The sequence below is a fragment of the Bufo bufo genome, chromosome 2 (genome assembly GCF_905171765.1).
Source record: "Bufo bufo chromosome 2, aBufBuf1.1, whole genome shotgun sequence".
Classification (NCBI taxonomy): domain Eukaryota; kingdom Metazoa; phylum Chordata; class Amphibia; order Anura; family Bufonidae; genus Bufo; species Bufo bufo.
Genome location: NC_053390.1, coordinates 27,213,863 through 27,232,015, shown reverse-complemented (window position 1 = coordinate 27,232,015; position 18,153 = coordinate 27,213,863). Strand labels below are relative to the sequence as shown.

General features: G+C 45.7%; 1 pseudogene; it reads left to right on the top strand.

The window, feature by feature from the left end:
- LOC120990672 overlaps positions 1-18,153 on the top strand; it is a 138,122-nt pseudogene that overhangs the window by 62,945 nt on the left and 57,024 nt on the right.

The following is an 18,153-nucleotide window of genomic DNA, read 5'->3' as shown; positions in this document are numbered from 1 at the left end:
TGACGTTTCAGCTTGTGTGTCTTGTTCAGTGGTGGTCGTCTTTCAGCCTTTCTTACCTTGGCCATGTCTCTGAGTATTGCACACCTTGTGCTTTTGGGCACTCCAGTGATGTTGCAGCTCTGAAATATGGCCAAACTGGTGGCAAGTGGCATCTTGGCAGCTGCATGCTTGACTTTTCTCAGTTCATGGGCAGTTATTTTGCGCCTTGGTTTTTCCACACGCTTCTTGCGACCCTGTTGACTATTTTGAATGAAACGCTTGATTGTTCGATGATCACGCTTCAGAAGCTTTGCAATTTTAAGAGTGCTGCATCCCTCTGCAAGATATCTCACTATTTTTGACTTTTCTGAGCCTGTCAAGTCCTTCTTTTGACCCATTTTGCCAAAGGAAAGGAAGTTGCCTAATAATTATGCACACCTGATATAGGGTGTTGATGTCATTAGACCACACCCCTTCTCATTACAGAGATACACATCACCTAATATGCTTAATTGGTAGTAGGCTTTCGAGCCTATACAGCTTGGAGTAAGACAACATGCATAAAGAGGATGATGTGGTCAAAATACTCATTTGCCTAATAATTCTGTACAGGGTGTATTGGTTTCACTGGTAAAAATAAATAATTGAAATGGGTATATATTTGTTTTTTGTTAAGTTGCCTAATAATTATGCACAGTAATAGTCACCTGCACACACAGATATCCCCCTAAAATAGCTAAAACTAAAAACAAACTAAAAACTACTTCCAAAAATATTCAGCTTTGATATTAATGAGTTTTTTGGGTTCATTGAGAACATGGTTGTTGTTCAATAATAAAATTAATCCTCAAAAATACAACTTGCCTAATAATTCTGCACTCCCTGTATAGTGGGCTCAGCATGCATGTTGGTACTTGCATCCCTGGATCCGATGAAAGCTGTAATGGCACCGGACGGGGTTAAAAGCAGAGTGTGCTTGGCGTGCATGCTGCACCTGCATTCCCTGGACTTTGTGTGGCTGTCATGGCCCAGAAGCAGGTAGGAACTAGTGTTAGGGACCACTCCATAGAGGCGACCTTGACGTGGTGAGTGGCTTATTACGCTTTGGCCAAAATGTACACCAATGCCTCATCCAGCATAGAGGCAGGGCAGAATGCTGGTTGCAGAGTGCCATTGCATTTGTGTCTTTTTCTTTGTATATGTATTTCGCCATAGCAATGTGCACCTACATATAGGGTTGTGCTGATTGAATCCCCAACATTTATTTACTGGTAACCCTCCTCTTGGGTTATCCCCAACCTCAGTTTGTCCAGTTCCTGGTCTCTGGTTTCACAGAGGGTTTCCACACAGGTCTAGTTGCCCTGCCTCAATCCACCTGGGAGGGCGATAACCTTCAGTCAGCCATCAGGGATCCTGTTTCGGTTGATTCACTAATCTCGTCTGAGTGTCTCAAGGGTTTCTTAATTGGGCCTTTCTCCACAGTTCCCTTTTTATTTCTGCCGTGTAAGCCCCATTGGAGTTGTGTCAAAAAAATTCTCTAATAAAAAATGTCTCATCTACGATTTGTCAGCTCCTCATGGTTCCTGCATTCCTAGCTTAAACTCTTTAATTCCCTCCGAGAAGTTTTCCATGCACTACTCTTCAGTAGGTGAAGCTTTTCAGCTCATCTTTCAGGCAGGCACAGGGGCATGGTTGGCCAAAGCCGACATTGCAGATGCCTTCAAGCTCTTGCCGGTTCAGGCACAGTTGTGGAAATTCTACGGGATCAGATGGAGGGACCTGTATTATTTCACTAACAGACTAACCTTCGGCTCTAAAAGCAGTCCCTGGCTGTTCGATCAATTCGCCCAGGCACTACACTGGATTTTGGTCAACCAGTGTAAGTGTCAGATGGTCGTTCATTACCTGGATGACTTCCTCCTGGTAGAAGAACCAGGCTGTAAACCCGGGAAATCTCGCAACTCTCCTGGCAACGTTTGCTGCGCTCAATGTCCCTGTCGTGTTGCAAAAACGGAAGGGCCTTCAACAACGGTCACCATTTTGGGCATAGTCCTGGATTCTGTCAACATGGAAGCCAGACTTCCAGAAGAAAAATTGTCAAAACTCAAGGGAACAATCTCCAAGGCAGTGTCCTCCAACACGATCACCAAGGCAGAGCTCCAGTCCCTACTAGGCATGCTAAATTTTGCCATGAGGGTTGTGCCTCAGGGCTGGGCCTTCATTTCCAGACTGCTCCAGCTACTTCCCGTGGCTCCCGAACAGGATTCTCCCGTCCACTTGGATTCCCAGGCCATGGGTGACCTCGCCATGTGGAAGATGTTTCTGTCTTAGTGGAAAGGCGTTTCCATGTTCGTCCCTCGTTGGAGCCCCGCATCACCCATGTTTTTTTCCGACACAGCCGCCTCAGGAGGATTCGCGGCGATTTGTGGCAAACAATGGTTTGCGAGTTCATGGCCTCCAGAAATTTCTTTGTCCAGAGAAGCTCTGAGATCTTCTCCCCTGTTGGAGATCCTGCCAATAGTAGCAGCCGCCCAAGTCTGGGGCAGGCACTGGGCTAACTCCCCGGTGGCCTTCATCACGACAACCAGTCAGTAGTCAAGATACTGGAAAAAGGCAGATCCAAATTCTCACAAATCATGTCTCTAGTTCGCAAGTTGGTTTGGCTCTCCATGCAGTTAAATTTTCATTTCCTATGCAACCACATTCAGGGCTCTAAAAACCTTGCAGCTGATGCCCTGTCTTGCTTTAATTTCCCTGCTTTCTTTCAGGTCATGCCGGACGCAGACCGTACAGGATTGACCCCGTCTGCCTTTCACTCCCTGCTCATGCATTAAACCCGTACATTGCCTCTGCCAAATCCCTCATTCATATGTCCTTGTGCACAAACACTGCCAGAAACTACAAAACCGGCTGGAGCGCTTTCAATAAATTCACGCACCTGCATCCCAGAGATGACATTGACGAAACAACATACATGACGGCTTTCCTAGCTTACTGCCATACGCAGCTCAAACTGTCCTACAACACCATTAGGTTGTATCTAGCAGGGGTCCCGCATTTTTTCATGCTCGCAAATCCCAATCGCAGATCTTTCTTCTCTTCCCAAGCGATCAAAGCAACTGTCAGGGGCATTCAAAAGAGTGGCCAAGAGTCTACCCCAACCAGACAGCCGGTGTCAGGAGACCTGTTTAGAAAGCTATCCAGCTCTTTAGACGGGAATCTTTTTGGGCCCTATATTAGCATCACCATCAATACGGTTTTCTACGGTTTTCTCAGGCCCGGAGAGTTCACCAGTTCCTCACGCAAGAACAGAGGCTTAACCAAACGCCAGCTAGCGTGGCACGAGGGGCATTTCGCCCTATCACTGCTGTCCACCAAAACCTCCCAAACCGGTCCTCCGGTGGTGATCAGATATTACCGTAATTTCAATGACTGGTGCCCGGTTCAGGTTTTACACAAGCTTTTGTCAGTACTGGGTGATGCTCCTTCAGATAGTCCTTTGCTACCCTTCAACAACCATTGTCTCACCTCGTCCCAATTTATCTCACACATCCGCACTTTAACTTCCGGCCTACGTTTCACCCGAGTCTTATTTCAGGACATTCCTTTCGCATTGGAGCCGCTTCCTCAGCTTCCCGTCACGGAGTACCCGGGCATATCATCAAGAAGATGGGTAGGTGGCGTTCCTCTTGCTTTATGAGTTACATTCCCAATCCTCATGCAGAGATCTCCAATGCCTTCCACCATTTAGCTTTTTGATCCACGTGTCAGAAAACTAATACTCATTAAAATCATCATTTACAAACCTCCTATGCTTACTTTTTTGCCCCCTTATAGGCCTACCCACGCTCATGGCTATGGATACACCGCTAGCCATCTTCAGTTAGTTTCATGACTTTCAGGTAAGCTGTTTCACCCTTTAGGTCGAGTCAGTATCTCCGCAGCCATGACCACAAATCCAGCAGGCTGAGATTCTCAGCCTGCTTTTGTGGGAGGGGCGTAGGGCTCTTTAAACCCCCCAGCATATCCTGCACCACTCACGTGCGCTTCCGGTGCCCCTCCCTCCTTCCCCTTCTTTTCAGCATCTCACCTAGGGTATGCCCCCTTATAGGCCTACCCACGCTCATGGCTATGGGCACACCGCTAGCCATCTTCAGTTAGTTTCATGACTTTAAGGTAAGCTGTTTCACCCTTTAGGTCGGGTCAGTATCTCCGCAGCCATGACCACAAATAACATTATCTTCATGATAATTATACAGCAAAGTTGTTTTATTCTCATTTCAGACATATATGGGTCCCACATCTGGGATCTGAACCTGTATCTAGAATGGGGGTTCTCTGACCTTGTCCCACTGACCACCATATCCAAGCTGCAAGATCCAGTTGGGTCTAAAAAAAAAAAACAGCTAAACTCCCTGTCCCACTGTTTCTGGAACTCTTGGAAGTTAATGAAATAGTGTAGTATAGTGAGCTTGACTATATCTGTAACCAGGGCACCTCTCTCAGCCTGTGGATATCTAATACATATCTGAAATAAGAATACCTCAAGCTGTAAGATTTAATATATAAGACATTAAGAAAATATATATCTTGATATAATATATACAACCTCAAATGAAACCTGTAAATCACCCAGAGATACATTCTTTGGCTTTACTGTATATACAGCTGTATAACTGTGTTGCTCTTGTGTAATTACATATTATATTATTTTTGACATTATTTTATTATTCCCCATACTCAGGGGTTCGGTGTTTAATTGAGAAACTCTAATACAATGTTTGGAAACAAATAAAAATTGTGTTAAAAATTATTTAAAAATGCATTAAGAATATGTGATATTCAACAAGCAGAGGCAAACAAGCAGAGATCGACCTACTGGTCCATAATTATTGACACACCCAAAAAAATTAACATACACAGAAATGTCAGATTGATGCAAAACTCAGCATGCAGTTATGTCTCAGACGGATATGTAAATGATTACAGGAATAGACACTTGCCACAAGAGAGCATAGAAGTGCTTCACCAGATGCCCTATAACAAGGCTCTCAGAGGCTACTTTTGGGTAGGGTACCTCTTGGTGAGAGATTGACTGCTAGACATGTTTTTATGATGCGCTTGCAGACATTTCGCCTAGTTGACAAACTTTGAGACACGGAGCATCATTGGACTGAGTGAAACAGGATGGTTATTTTGACAAATTGCTGCACCTTCAATACACACCCTTGTCTTTGCCCACACATTTCCAGATGCTTAGCAGAAGAAAATCTGGTGTCAAGGCACCCATTAGGTGTCCTGCCATTGACAGCTAGCCACCATCACCTTTGTTTGAAGTGGTGTCATAAATGAGACAAGTGGACTCCTACGGACTGGAACCATATTGTTTTTAGCCACAAATCCAGGTTCTGTTTAGGACCCCCGTAAAGGATTGATTAGAGTATAGAGGTCTTGTAAGTGCGTCAATTCTGCCTTTGCTGCAGAGTGACACACTTCACCAGCTGATGTTGCAATGATCTAGGGAGCCATGACATACAACACTCAATCACCCCTAGTTGTGATACAATGGACACTAACAGCTCAGTGATATGTGTTGGACATCCTGTGACCACATATTGCCTCACATGGCAGGACTTCCAATTAGCATTTTTCAGCAGGATAATGCAAGCCCACACACAAGGGTTTCCTAGGAATGTGTGCGTCAGATTGCATCACTTCCTGTGCTGCCTGGTCTTCAGATTTATCGCCAATTAGGCATTTATGGGACCAACTGGGATGCCAACTTCACCAGCCTACGAGTATGCAGGATCTACAGGCCCAGCTGTAACATCTGTGGGCAAATGTGCTACAGAATACCAGAACCTCTATGACTCCATGCTCAACCGTATCTAATCTTACAATAAGTTTTCATTGAATACTTTGCATAACATAGACAATGCGTGTCCATCATGACACAATATCACAATGTGAAGTATATCAAAGTACATTTTATCAAAAACATACATACAGTACATAACAAAGAAACAAATGAGGTCCCATCGAAGCTCGCGTTAATATTGCCCATGCTGAGGCAAATGTTGTAACATTATGTAAATCCCTACCCAAGTTCCCAGCCCACCCTCCCCAAACCTTCCAAATGTACCCAAGTCACCAGAGACAATCCAGCAGAGGCGTAGCATAAGGACTAGATAACCAAGGCATCCAGTTATTAAGATAACGTATGCGGGTGGAAGAAGAGGTAGCAAACATCAATTCACAATGCATATCATGATTAACGGACTCAACCACTTCCGACAGTGACGGGGTACAAGGCAACTTCCACTGACGGGCTATTATATTCCGTGCTGCGCTGATCATATGAGCCGTTACCCATCTTATTTTGGAAGGGATGACCTCTAAACCTATTCCCAGAATGGAAAGAGAAGGGGCTAAAGTGATTGCTGAACCCGTGACCTGCCAGATTAAAGCTTCCATCATGTGCCAGAATTTACGGGTATAAGGGCATTCCCACCACATATGTAAGGGAGTACCAACTAACCCACATTTCCTCCAACATAACGGGGAGTAGCCGGGTGAACAGTGGGCTAACCTATTGGGGGTTAAGTACCATCTGAGTTGTATTCTCCTAGCCTGCTCTATATGATTCAGACATTTAGTGCACCTGAAGGACCATGACATTGCTTCTTTCCACTGACTAATGGAGTACACAGCACCCAGTTCTTGTTCCCATCTTAACATAAAAGATTGCTTTCCATCATCTGGGTCTAATAATAAGTTTAAGTATATAGCAGATATTCTCACGCGAAATGGCGAGGATGATGCGACATAGGGCTACAAAGCACTCCTACAAGAATGGGGTTGAGTTAATGGGGAGCTATTAACAAGTGACGTATCTGTAGGAACTGATAAAAATGGGTGTTAGGAATGGAGTAGGTGTCATGCAGGGTCTGAAAGTCTTTTAGACCAGAGGTTGTATAAAGACTCCCCAGTTTATCCAATCCTTTATCCACCCACAATTTCAGGTTCATATCAGAAATATGATATTCGAGTGCTACGAGAGGGATGTTGTCTTTTGGCACCACAAACCACTTCTTTACATTTCTCAGGTATGACCATATGAAAAGAGAGGCTTGCATTGTAGGGAGAGGAACCTCATAGCAAAGTCTTCCCAGCTTGTGAGCTGCTAGGATGGCTGGGAGTGAATGACTTTTAACAAACGTCCTTTCTATCTCAAGCCACTTGTGAGGTGCGGATGGAGACCACCACTCCAGCGCCTGCTCCGCCAAGGAGGCCAAATAGTATTTATATAAATCCGGTACCCCAAGTTCTCCAGCTCTAACCAAAGGATACAGAGAAGCTTTCGGAATTCTAGGGTGCCTATTCTGCCAAATAAACGCCAAGAGATCTTTTTGGAGCATTGTTATCAATTTTTTAGGGACTTGCAATGGGAGACATCTGAAACAAAAAAGTGCTTTTGGTAGGGATAGCATTTTTGCAGCATTGATTCTCGCCACCCAGGATAACTGGACCTGCGCCATACGTGAATAATCACACTGTAGGTACTTCCTCAGGCGATTAAAGTTAATGGCAACGGTTCGATATCGTTAATATAACGTCATCGGCATATAATCCGATCACATGGGAGACACCCCCCGCTTTGATTCCCTGTATGCTGTGGCATGTCTGTATCTTAGCGGCCAGGGGTTCCATGACCAGCGCAAAAATCAGCGGTGACAGTGGGCACCCCTGTCTGGTCCCGTTGGTTATTTTAAAAGGCCTTGACATATATCCTGAGGCGAGAACTGTGGCCGAGGGGGTCGTATATACACCAGCCCTAATATTACCCTGAAAACCGAAAGCCTGAAGCACCCGGTCCAGGAACCCCCAATGCACCCTGTCAAATGCTTTTTCAGCATCAAGTGAAATAAACATTGTGGGGGTCTTGGACTTTCCCGAAATCTGGATCAGGTGAAGCATACACCTGGTACCGTCCCTACACTGCCTTCCCGGTACAAACCCAACCTGGTCTGGGTCTACCAGTTCTGGTAAAAACTGGTTAATCCTGGAAGCTAAGATTTTTGCGAACATTTTTAGATCTGCATTAAGCAGGGAGATGGGACGGAAATTGGCAGGGGCATCTGGGGTCTTACCCGGCTTCCAGATGGTTACTACCGTGGCCGAGAGCATCTCTGTTGGAATAACCCCCGTTTGGAAAAAGGTGTTATATATCGAGCACAGGTTGGGGAGGAGCTGGGGCATGAACTCCTTATGATATGCCTGGTGCTTTCCTTGTGGGGGTCGTCTTTAGAGCTGCTCGTACTTATGCTTCCGTGATTGCCAAATTAAGTTTAGTTAACTGGGCATCTGACAGCGAGGGAGTTTCAAATGTTCTAGGAAATCTGCAATAGATGCATCTGTTGGTTGAGGGGTTGCAATATCTTCCTTCAAGTTATAAAGTTTCGCATAATATGGCGTTAGTTATTTCTTGCGGATGCATGATTACGGACCCATTATAGTGTAATTTCTCTATTCTAGAGTTAACCGCCCGTTTCTTAAGCCTGTTAGCTAACAAGGAGCCTTCCCTGTCCCCCATATGATAGTGAGTCATCTTAAACCTGCTAATTACTCGTTCATGTTCATATAAAAGATGCGACCTCAACTTAGAACGGACATTCTGTAACTCCAAAAGGTGAGCTGGAGAGGGATTATCCTTATACCGTTCGTGTGCTGACTCTAACCGTGATAGCGCCTCATTAAGCTGCTGATCTCTAGTTTTTTTCAAACGAGAGGCCGCCTGCAAGAATATACCCCTCATATAGGCCTTATGAGCCAGCCACAGAGTAGAGGACGAAATATCAGGAGTGCTGTTTAGAAGGAAAAATTCCTTCAGGCTAGCGCGGAATTCATCCAGCCTCTTAGAACTTTTAAGTAAGTACTGGTTTAGCCTCCATGCCGGGGGTGATTGGGGAGGTAGACCCATATTGAGTTCCATCGTTATAGGGGCATGGTCCGACCAAGTAGCCAGCCGAATATCCGTTCTAAGCACCCCCGCAAAATGTCCCTAGAAACCAGGAAGTAATCGATATGGGACTGTGTGTGATGTGCGGAAGAAATATGTGTATAATCCCTTTCTCCTCCATGCTGGTACCGCCAGATGTCATGCAAGGAGGTGTTTTTTAGAGCTTCTCTTAGGCCCTTCCGGCGGGATTCAGCATGGGTGAGACAGTCTATCCCCACATCAATTGGAACGTTAAAGTCCCCGCCCACTATGATAGTTCCTTTCGCCACCTTTAAGATTTTCTTATGCAATCTGTTGAAAAAGGAAACCTGCCTAACATTTGGTGCATAAACCGAAACTACCGTGCACATTTTACCTTCGAGGGAACATATCAAGATGACATACCTGCCTTCCCTGTCTGTGATGCATTGGTGTAATGTGAAAGCAACAGAGCCCCTTATACATATGAGGGTGCCAGCCTTATGCCTTTGGGCAGCAAGGGAGTGAAAAATATGCAGATATAAACGATGAGTGCATCTGTGCTGGTCTGCTCCCACCAGATGTGTCTCCTGTATTAAAGCCACATCACATTTGCTACGGAGCAGGTCCCGCCACATCTGGGAGCGCCAGAATGGGGAATTCAGGCCACGTACATTATTGGAGTAAAATTTCAACCCCGCTATAAGTAAGTGTGTATCGTACTAGGTGTAGCCGTGAGGGGCACTATGAGGCTGAGGTAGAGGCAGAGATAATAATATGCAAGCAAGCAAAATAGGACCACAAAAAACAACATAAAACTGGTGATAATAGAAACAGAAAGAAAAAGGCAATTAGACATCACAGAACTGCAGTGAGCAGTGTGGCGAAAGCCACTTCGCCACAGTGTTTTGGAGGGGGCTGTTTGCCAGCCTCCTGCCCCTGGATTACGGCCCTTTAAGATACTTTTACTAACTTTTAAACCCCTGAACCTATTCAAGTGAATTTTGGATAGGTTTGTCCCCAAGTTATACTGGTTAAATTGATATAAGTTATATGTATGTACAATGTAAACTCACAAAGTTGTAACAATTTATAAGAAGTGTAACTTTTCAGCTTAGGAGATAGTTGAGTAGATACAGAAATTGACTCAATTATCTCCTAGACAGAGGGGAGGAATATGCTGGGTGTGTTTCTATTGTCCCATTGTGTCCTATTGGCTGCTGTACTTACATTGTATATGTTGTAATATATTGATTGGTTGTATTTCAAAACCCTGTGGGCAGTACTATGTTTGTGGATTGTGAATAAAAGAGGCTGTACGTGCAAGTACAGTCAGTTCTGCTTGACCTCAAAACGAAGTGTCGTCTCGTTATTGGGGGAATTGGATTGTATGCTGATTGCCAGGAGTGTAAGCCGATTGTATGCTTTTCCTGTTCAGCTGTTTCCAGTGTTCGTGTCTTTCCTGTTCCGGAGTTGAAGGATTCGTGTAGTTTGCAGTTCGGCAGACTGGTGCTTGCAGTAGCTGCCTGTGCATTGGAAAGGGGAATATCGCCTAAACGGTTTTTAACCTCTTGTGTGCAAAACGGTCCGTTACAATTGGTGGCAGCAGTGGGATCATTCTCACGACCCAGAAGGACAGCTACAAGGCAACACCAGTTCCTGGATTACAAATTGAGGGCAACGCTAGTACCCGTACAGCGCCCCTATCTACAAAGGAACCAAAATCAGCAGAGCAAGCATGGAGCCCTGCTACACTCAGGAGGAGTTTGATAGGTTAATGGGGTGCTGTCTCTCTTGGGACCCAACCCCGCGGAAAACCTCGTACAGATCGTGAAGTGGAGGATCAGAGAGTATCTGCAGGCCATGGCAGCAGTAGACAGGGGGGAAGATACCCCGGCGGCCGAGCAAGTTCCCGGGAGCTGAAGGTCCTTACTCCCCAGAGGCAGTGTGAGTTACAGGGAGATGAAGGTGCCGTCCTTCTTCCCCAACAGCCGAGTATTGTATTGGGAGCATAGACAACCGGTCTCTCTCTCCAGCGGCAGTGTGTACCCTTAGGAGAGGAGACAGTTGGTCCCTCTTCACAGCAGCCATGTGAGCCACAGGGAGCTGAAGGTGCTGTCCTTCTTCCCCAGCGGCAGTGTGTCCTGCAGAGAGCAGAGATAGTTGGTCTCTCTCCCCAGCAGCCAAGTGAGTCCCAGGGAGCTGAAAGTACCGTCCTTGCTCCCCAGCGGCAGTGTGAGTTACAGGGAGCGGAAGGTGCCGTCCTTTCTCCCCAGCGCCAGTGTGTATTCATGGGAGAAGAGACAGTCGGTCCTCTCCCCCAATAGGAACCAGAGGTACCGGAGGTCGTGGACCTCATAGACTCGTCCTAGGAGGACTCCGAGCAGGCAGGCGGAGATGGGACCGAAGTCTCTCTACCGGCCCTACAGGGATGCTGGGCAGTCAGCCCAGATCTCCAGCGGCAGTGTGAGTACCAGGAGGAGGTAAGCGATCCCTACCCTCCACAGCTAACCCCTACCGAGGTACTGAGGTCAGTAGAGGAGGCGTTAGCTTCCTCTGACCCCCTCCCAGAAGAAGAGCTGGCATCTGGGCAGAGCGCCGCTGGCCTCTGCCCTAACTTTCCCTTTGTCACCGGGCAGGACTATACCCCGGTTGCTCCAGCGGAAGAGCTGGCAACTGGGCAGAGCGCAGTTGGCCTCTGCCCTCCTTTGTCCCAGGCTTGTCTATCTGCAAGTCCCCCCAGCTGAAGGTCTGGCACCAGGGCAGAGTACCGCAGGTCTCTGCTCACTCAGCGACCCACAAAGCCAAGAGACCAGTGCCCAACACAGCCATGGTGAAGCCATGGGACCGAAACAAGCTACAAAATTCCCCGGGTGCAGTAACCAAGTGTTGGGGGGGGGACTGCACTGCAGATTGTATATTATTGTGGGGGGGCTGCCTTGTTGATTGTAATTTACTGAGGGTGGGTGACTCGACTAACTCAGGCACTGACCGACAGAAGGTCAGCTACCTGGTTAGTCTCCCCCGAATGGGAAGACATGTGGCGAAAGCCACTTCGCCACGGTGTTTTGGAGGGGGCTGTTTGCCATCCTCCTGCCCCTGGATTACGGTCCTTTAAGATACTTTTACTAACTTTTAAACCCCTGAACCTATTTAAGTGAATTTTGGATAGGTGTGTCTCCAAGTTATACTGGTTAAATTGATATAAGTTATATGTATGTACAATGTTAACTCACAAAGTTGTAACAATTTATAAGAAGTGTAACTTTTCAGCTTAGGAGATAGTTGAGTAGATACAGAAATTGACTCAATTATCTCCTAGACAGAGGGCAGGAATATGCTGGGTGTGTTTCTATTGTCCCATTGTTCCATTGTCCCATTGTGTCTGATTGGCTGCTGTACTTACATTGTATGTGTCGTAATATATTGATTGGTTGTATTTCAAAACCCTGTGGGCAATACTATGTTTGTGGATTGTGAATAAAAGAGGCTGTACGTGCAAGTACAGTCAGTTCTGCTTGACCTCAAAACGAAGTGTCGTCTCGTTATTGGGGGAATTGGATTGTATGCCGATTGCCAGGAGTGTAAGCCGATTATATGCTTTTCCTGTTCAGCTGTTTCCAGTGTTTCCTGTTCCGGAGTTGAAGGATTCGTGTAGTTTGCAGTTCGGCAGACTGGTGCTTGCAGTAGCTGCCTGTGCATTGGAAAGGGGAATATCGCCTAAACGGTTTTTAACCTCTTGTGTACAAAACGGTCCGTTACAAGCAGGGTCTGCTTAGAGGGTGAGCACCACCCTAACACCGAAAGAGCAGACCTAGTGGGGGGGGGGGAAAGAGATAGAGTTCTTACATATCTCCCATCCCGCACGTCCAGAAGGATAAAGTAGGAGAGGGAGTCCGGGAAATCATGTTTGTTCCCATTCGGGCGCAATTCTTGCCGGCTTGTTTCCATAGTCCCCTATGGAATTGGCATTGTCCCCGACTGAAAGCAGTTCCATCTTGTGTAGAAGGGCAGATGCATCCTGTGGTGTGCTGCAAGCAATCATCTGACCCTTCACCGAGATCAGTAGCTTTACAGGGAAGCCCCAAGCGATAACGGATGTTCTTGTCGCGAAGAGCTTGTGTAAGGTGCGCAAATTCCCTCCTCTTTGCTAGTGTGGCTGCGGCCAGATCCGCGAATACTTTAATGTCCTTAAAGGTTGTAGTTGGTTTCAGATTTTGCCGCAGGCTCCGAAGAAAATGATCTTTGGCTTGATAAAAGTGAATTTGCGCTATGACATCACGCGGGAGAGAAGGATCTAGTCCCTTTGGCTTAGGGAGACGGTGAATCCTATCAATTAGTAGGTCACGCTCAGCTAACCCAGGCACGGCTTCTTTAGGCAAAGTTTGCAAATAAAACTCCAGCTCTGCTGGGCCTACTGCCTCCGGAACTCCTCCGATACGCACATTATTGCTCCTGTGGCAATGTTCCAGATCTTGGATCTTATCTTTTATGGCCACCACATCCTCCTCCAGCGCTTCATGCGCATCAATCAGAGAATTGTGTGATACAGCATATTCGGCCATCTTGCTTTCCACGTGGGTGACTCTGTCTCCTACACCCTGTATATCGCGCTGCAGATCTTTGATCATGCTGGAGATGTCAGCTTTCAGCGAGGATCTTAGGGAGTCCAGCAGTGTGCGCAGAGTCTCCTCTGTAATTGGGAGAGCCCCAGCTTCAGCAGAGAGGAGAAGCGGCGGGCCTCCACATGCTGCAGGGGAGGAGGTAGGAGTCGCAGAGAGCCTGGGAGAGGAAGCGGGAGATCCCTCAGCTCCGGCGCTTGACGGTGGTGTTCTGGGGAAAAACTCCGTCATCTTCTTCAGTGCCTGTCTTTTCTTAATCTTGCCCATTCTGGGAGCCAGATAGGTGAGTGTAGGATATTCTGGGGTCCCTCAGGAGTAATTTGTGAGCCGCTGTGGATATGCGGGAAGTGGAGCTACACTCTCAAGCAGCCGCCGCCATCAACGTGCAGACCACGCCCCCCCCAACCGTATCTAATATTGTATCCAGGCTAGAGCCCGATCTTATCTTGTATCCAGGGTGGAGGCCATATCTCATCTTGTATCCACGTTAGAGGCTGTACCTCATCTTGTATCCAGGGTAGAAGCCATACTGTATATCATCTAGTATGCAGGTTAGAGGCCGTATTTAATCTTGTATCCAGGGTAGAGGCCGTATCTCATCTAGTGTCCAGGGTAGAGGCCATATCTCATCTAGTATCCAGGTTAGAGGCCGTATCTCATCTTGCATCCAGGCTAGAGGCTGTATTTCATCTTGTATCCAGGCTAGAGGCTGTATTTCATCTTGTATCCAGGCTAGAGGCTGTATCTCATCTTGTATCCAGGCTAGAGACCGTATCTCATCGTGTATCCAGGCTAAAGCCTGTATCATTATTATTATTTATTATTAAAGCGCCATTCATTCCATGGCGCTGTACATATAAAAAGGGGTATACATACATAATACAGACAATTGCACTAAGCATAAACAAGACGAGTTACAAACTGGTACAGAAGGAGAGAGAGACCTCTTCAGACAAGCCTACAACCAGTGACCCTGCTGCCTCTATACCACCATGACCAGCTTCACCCTCACCTACTGTGTCCTTCGCCCATACCATACCAGAGTGATAGGAGTTTAGAGGCGGCTGAGTGGTAGGTGTCAATAGGGATGTCGACAGAAAGAAAGTGTAGTAGCCAGGTGTTAAAGTGGTCAAGAAAGATGGTGGCTGGGCCTGGGGGGCAGTAAATGACAGCTACTTGAAGGTTGGAGGGAGAGTAGATGCAAACAGAGTGTACTTCAAATAAAGTGAGCGTAATGGAGAGTGGCAGTGAAGTTGGGCTGTAGGAGCAGGTGTCTGATTGGAGAAGACCAACTCCTCCACCATGTTTGTAGCTGGGGCGGGGGGTGTGAGTGAAATGAAATCCACTATATGAGAGTGCAGCAGGGGAGGAGGTATCAGCCATGTTTTTGTGAGACCCAGAAAGGAAAGATTTTGAGAGATGAAAAGATCATGAATGTAGGACAGTTTGTTACAGACAGAGCGTGCATTCCATAATGCTCCTGCAAGAGGAACCAAAAGAGCAGGGGTAAGAGAAATGGTTATTAGGTTTAAGGGGTTGCAGAAATTTGTAGAAGGAGATTTGTAGTGGGACATGGAGGTGATAGTGGGAATTTGCTGAGGGGGGGCCTGGATTTGGAGAGATATCACCAGCAATAAGGAGAAGCAGAGAAAGTGTTAGTAGGTGAGAATAAGAGAGAGTATGAGTTATCTGTGTGTGTTTGGGAAGGAAGTGTTTTACGTTGCCAAACAGATTTGTGCAAGCGGTCAGATGAGAAGGTAAGATGGAGGGAGAGATGAATAGTTTCTTGCTGGGTGAATGGATGTGGGGGTATTTCGGGAGGTTTTGGAAAAGTGGGAAGAGTAAGATGAAAGATTGAAACATTGTTTGCATTAACTATGTCTGTAATTACCTTTGGTCCCCTTCTGGTTAAATTCTGGTATAATTCATTATGTGCACTTAAAGAGTTGGACCTGAAAGATGTTGCGTCTGGAAGACCTAGGAACTTAGATTAATACCACTCAGTGTTCAATCAGGTGTGACCAAGAGGGGAGGGGGCTACATATGGCCTAATCAAGGGAGGACCAGATACAGGGGTGAAATAGTCAATGTAAACAAATACTCAATAAATCCAGCAGGGAAATAAACATTAAAGTTAAATGCAGACATACCAGGGAATGAGAAGGAAAGATGAGGGGTGTGGACAATATCAGACTCTGGAAAAGCTGGGTGCAGCAGTTAGGTTCACTGCAGACATACCAGGGAATGAGCAGGAGTGTGGACAATATCAGACTCTGGAAAAGCTGGGTGCAGCAGTTAGGTTCAATGCAGACACACCTGGAGAGGAGAGAATTGGGTGATGGTCAGTAGGCAGTGATGACAAAGTGGATTCCATTAGTGATGAGCGGCAGGGGCAATATTCGAATATGCGATATTTAGCGAATATTTGGTAGAAATTTGTCATATATTAGTGAATTTGAGATTATTTTCTTGATTGAGAAAAATTGGCAATGTAATATTTGCATAATGCGTGCGAAATACAGGCGTGGTTCACTATACCTACATTTTTCAAGCTGCTAGAAGTTTCCTGAGACTGGAGAAAATGGTTGGCACGGCAGAACATTACAATAGCTTTATATGCAGATAGAGTGCTCCAATATATTTGCGATTGCGAAATCGGAACTAATGATGCGAATTTTTGGCGCAATACGTGCAACTTCACATTTTAACAGGTCTGACAACCTATTAGTGATTAGTGCACTAAGTATTGTTGTGAACTTGTGACATCACAGCACTATGTCTGTAGCATGTAGTATGGACAGCTACACTATATCACCATCTAACCTACACTGACTGACTATCTCCCACTAACTATCTGTATTATATATATAAGCTAACTAATGTAATGACACAGGAAAGCAGAGAGCACAGCAATAACACTGCTGTCTCAGATCTGCAAAATACTGCATATAAGGGCTGCTGTGGATGTTCTTATATAGTAAGGCGTAGGCAGCTTTCCTATTGGTTGCTAGGGATGTTGCTAAGCACAGACAAAGACATTGCAGCCTTCTCATTGACCCACAAACAAGAAGGGAGGGTACTGATGAAAAAAAAAATCTAGAATATTCAAAATTACGAATATATATCACTATATTCTAAATATTCGCAAATTCTCGAAGTGCCAATATTCGCGATTCGAATATTCACACCCAACACTAGATTCCATATCCATAATATTATATTCTGGTATAATTCAGTATGTACACTTAGAGTTACACTTGAAAGATGTTGCATGTAACGGCATACAAGGGAATGCTCCAAATTCCGAACGGAACCTCACGAATAGCTGCTAGCAGACGAATAGGAAACGGACCCAAGCGGCTTATACTCCTAGCAATCAGTCTCTAACAGCATACAGTGAATCCCCCCCAAGAACGAGACAAGGCTCCGTGTTGGGGGTCAAGCAGTGGTCAGCCATAGCTGTGTGTTTATTGATCTTATATAACATTGGTACACATCAGTACCACCCACAGGGTTTTGTAAAAACAACCAATAAACACGTACAATACAGTAAAACACTCCCACACAAAATCCTCCCCTCTGCCTGTGATACAATTACCTTACACAATGGGTTGATGTAATTATCACAGGCAGGAGAATAGACAATGTCTTCTGTCCTGGGGACAACCGAGGAGTAAGTCAATGATCTCTCAGGACAAAGGGAAATCGCCAATACACACATGGAGACAATAGGACAGACATCACTACTCAAATATACAATGTCCCACCCTTTACAGTACACATAGACATTTAACATATCCCAAAATGGCACGAATTAGACCAGGGGTTCAAAAGTTAGTAAAAGTCCTTTGTGAACAAAGGAAGCATGACTTTTCTGCCCAGAACCAGTTTTTACAGAGTTAGGCTGTGTGAGATAATTAGCTTAACTGGGTGTGGTAAGTCAACTAGGTATAGAAAATACCTCTATTCACAACAGCAAAACTACACAAAACGACATAACTCCTATCAAACTGAACAGAACCCCCACATTCAACTTATCCCCAGATGGCTTGGATCTGAGCGCTCAGTATATCCGAACAGCGCTCAGATGCCACAAACACAGTCAAATCGCCATGGGGTTTAAGTTTAGCATGGGCTGATGAGAGGGCCCATAATCCTGGGGCAAGAGGCTGGCAAACAGGCCCCTCCAAAACCCAGTGGCGAGGTTAGTTTCGCCTCATTGCATTTGGAAAGACCAAGTATCTCATCACATATCCAGGCAAGAGGACGTATTTCATCTTGTATCCAGGGTAGAGGCCATCTAACCAGTGCATCATTTCAATTATACAGTTTTCCCCAATAAACTTATCCTTGTAATCATTTACATACATCATTATATTCACACATAGAAAGTTTCCTTAAATCCCAACTACTCCTTCTTGATAAGTCATTTTTTGTCAGTGAGTCTACGAAATACTAATAATTCATCCACATGTCTCCATTCATGTTCTGCAGGTAATGAAGGAGGCAAGATACATATGAAACACATATATGATCATCACTTGGTCACTGAATTCATGTTCCCATTATTCAGGC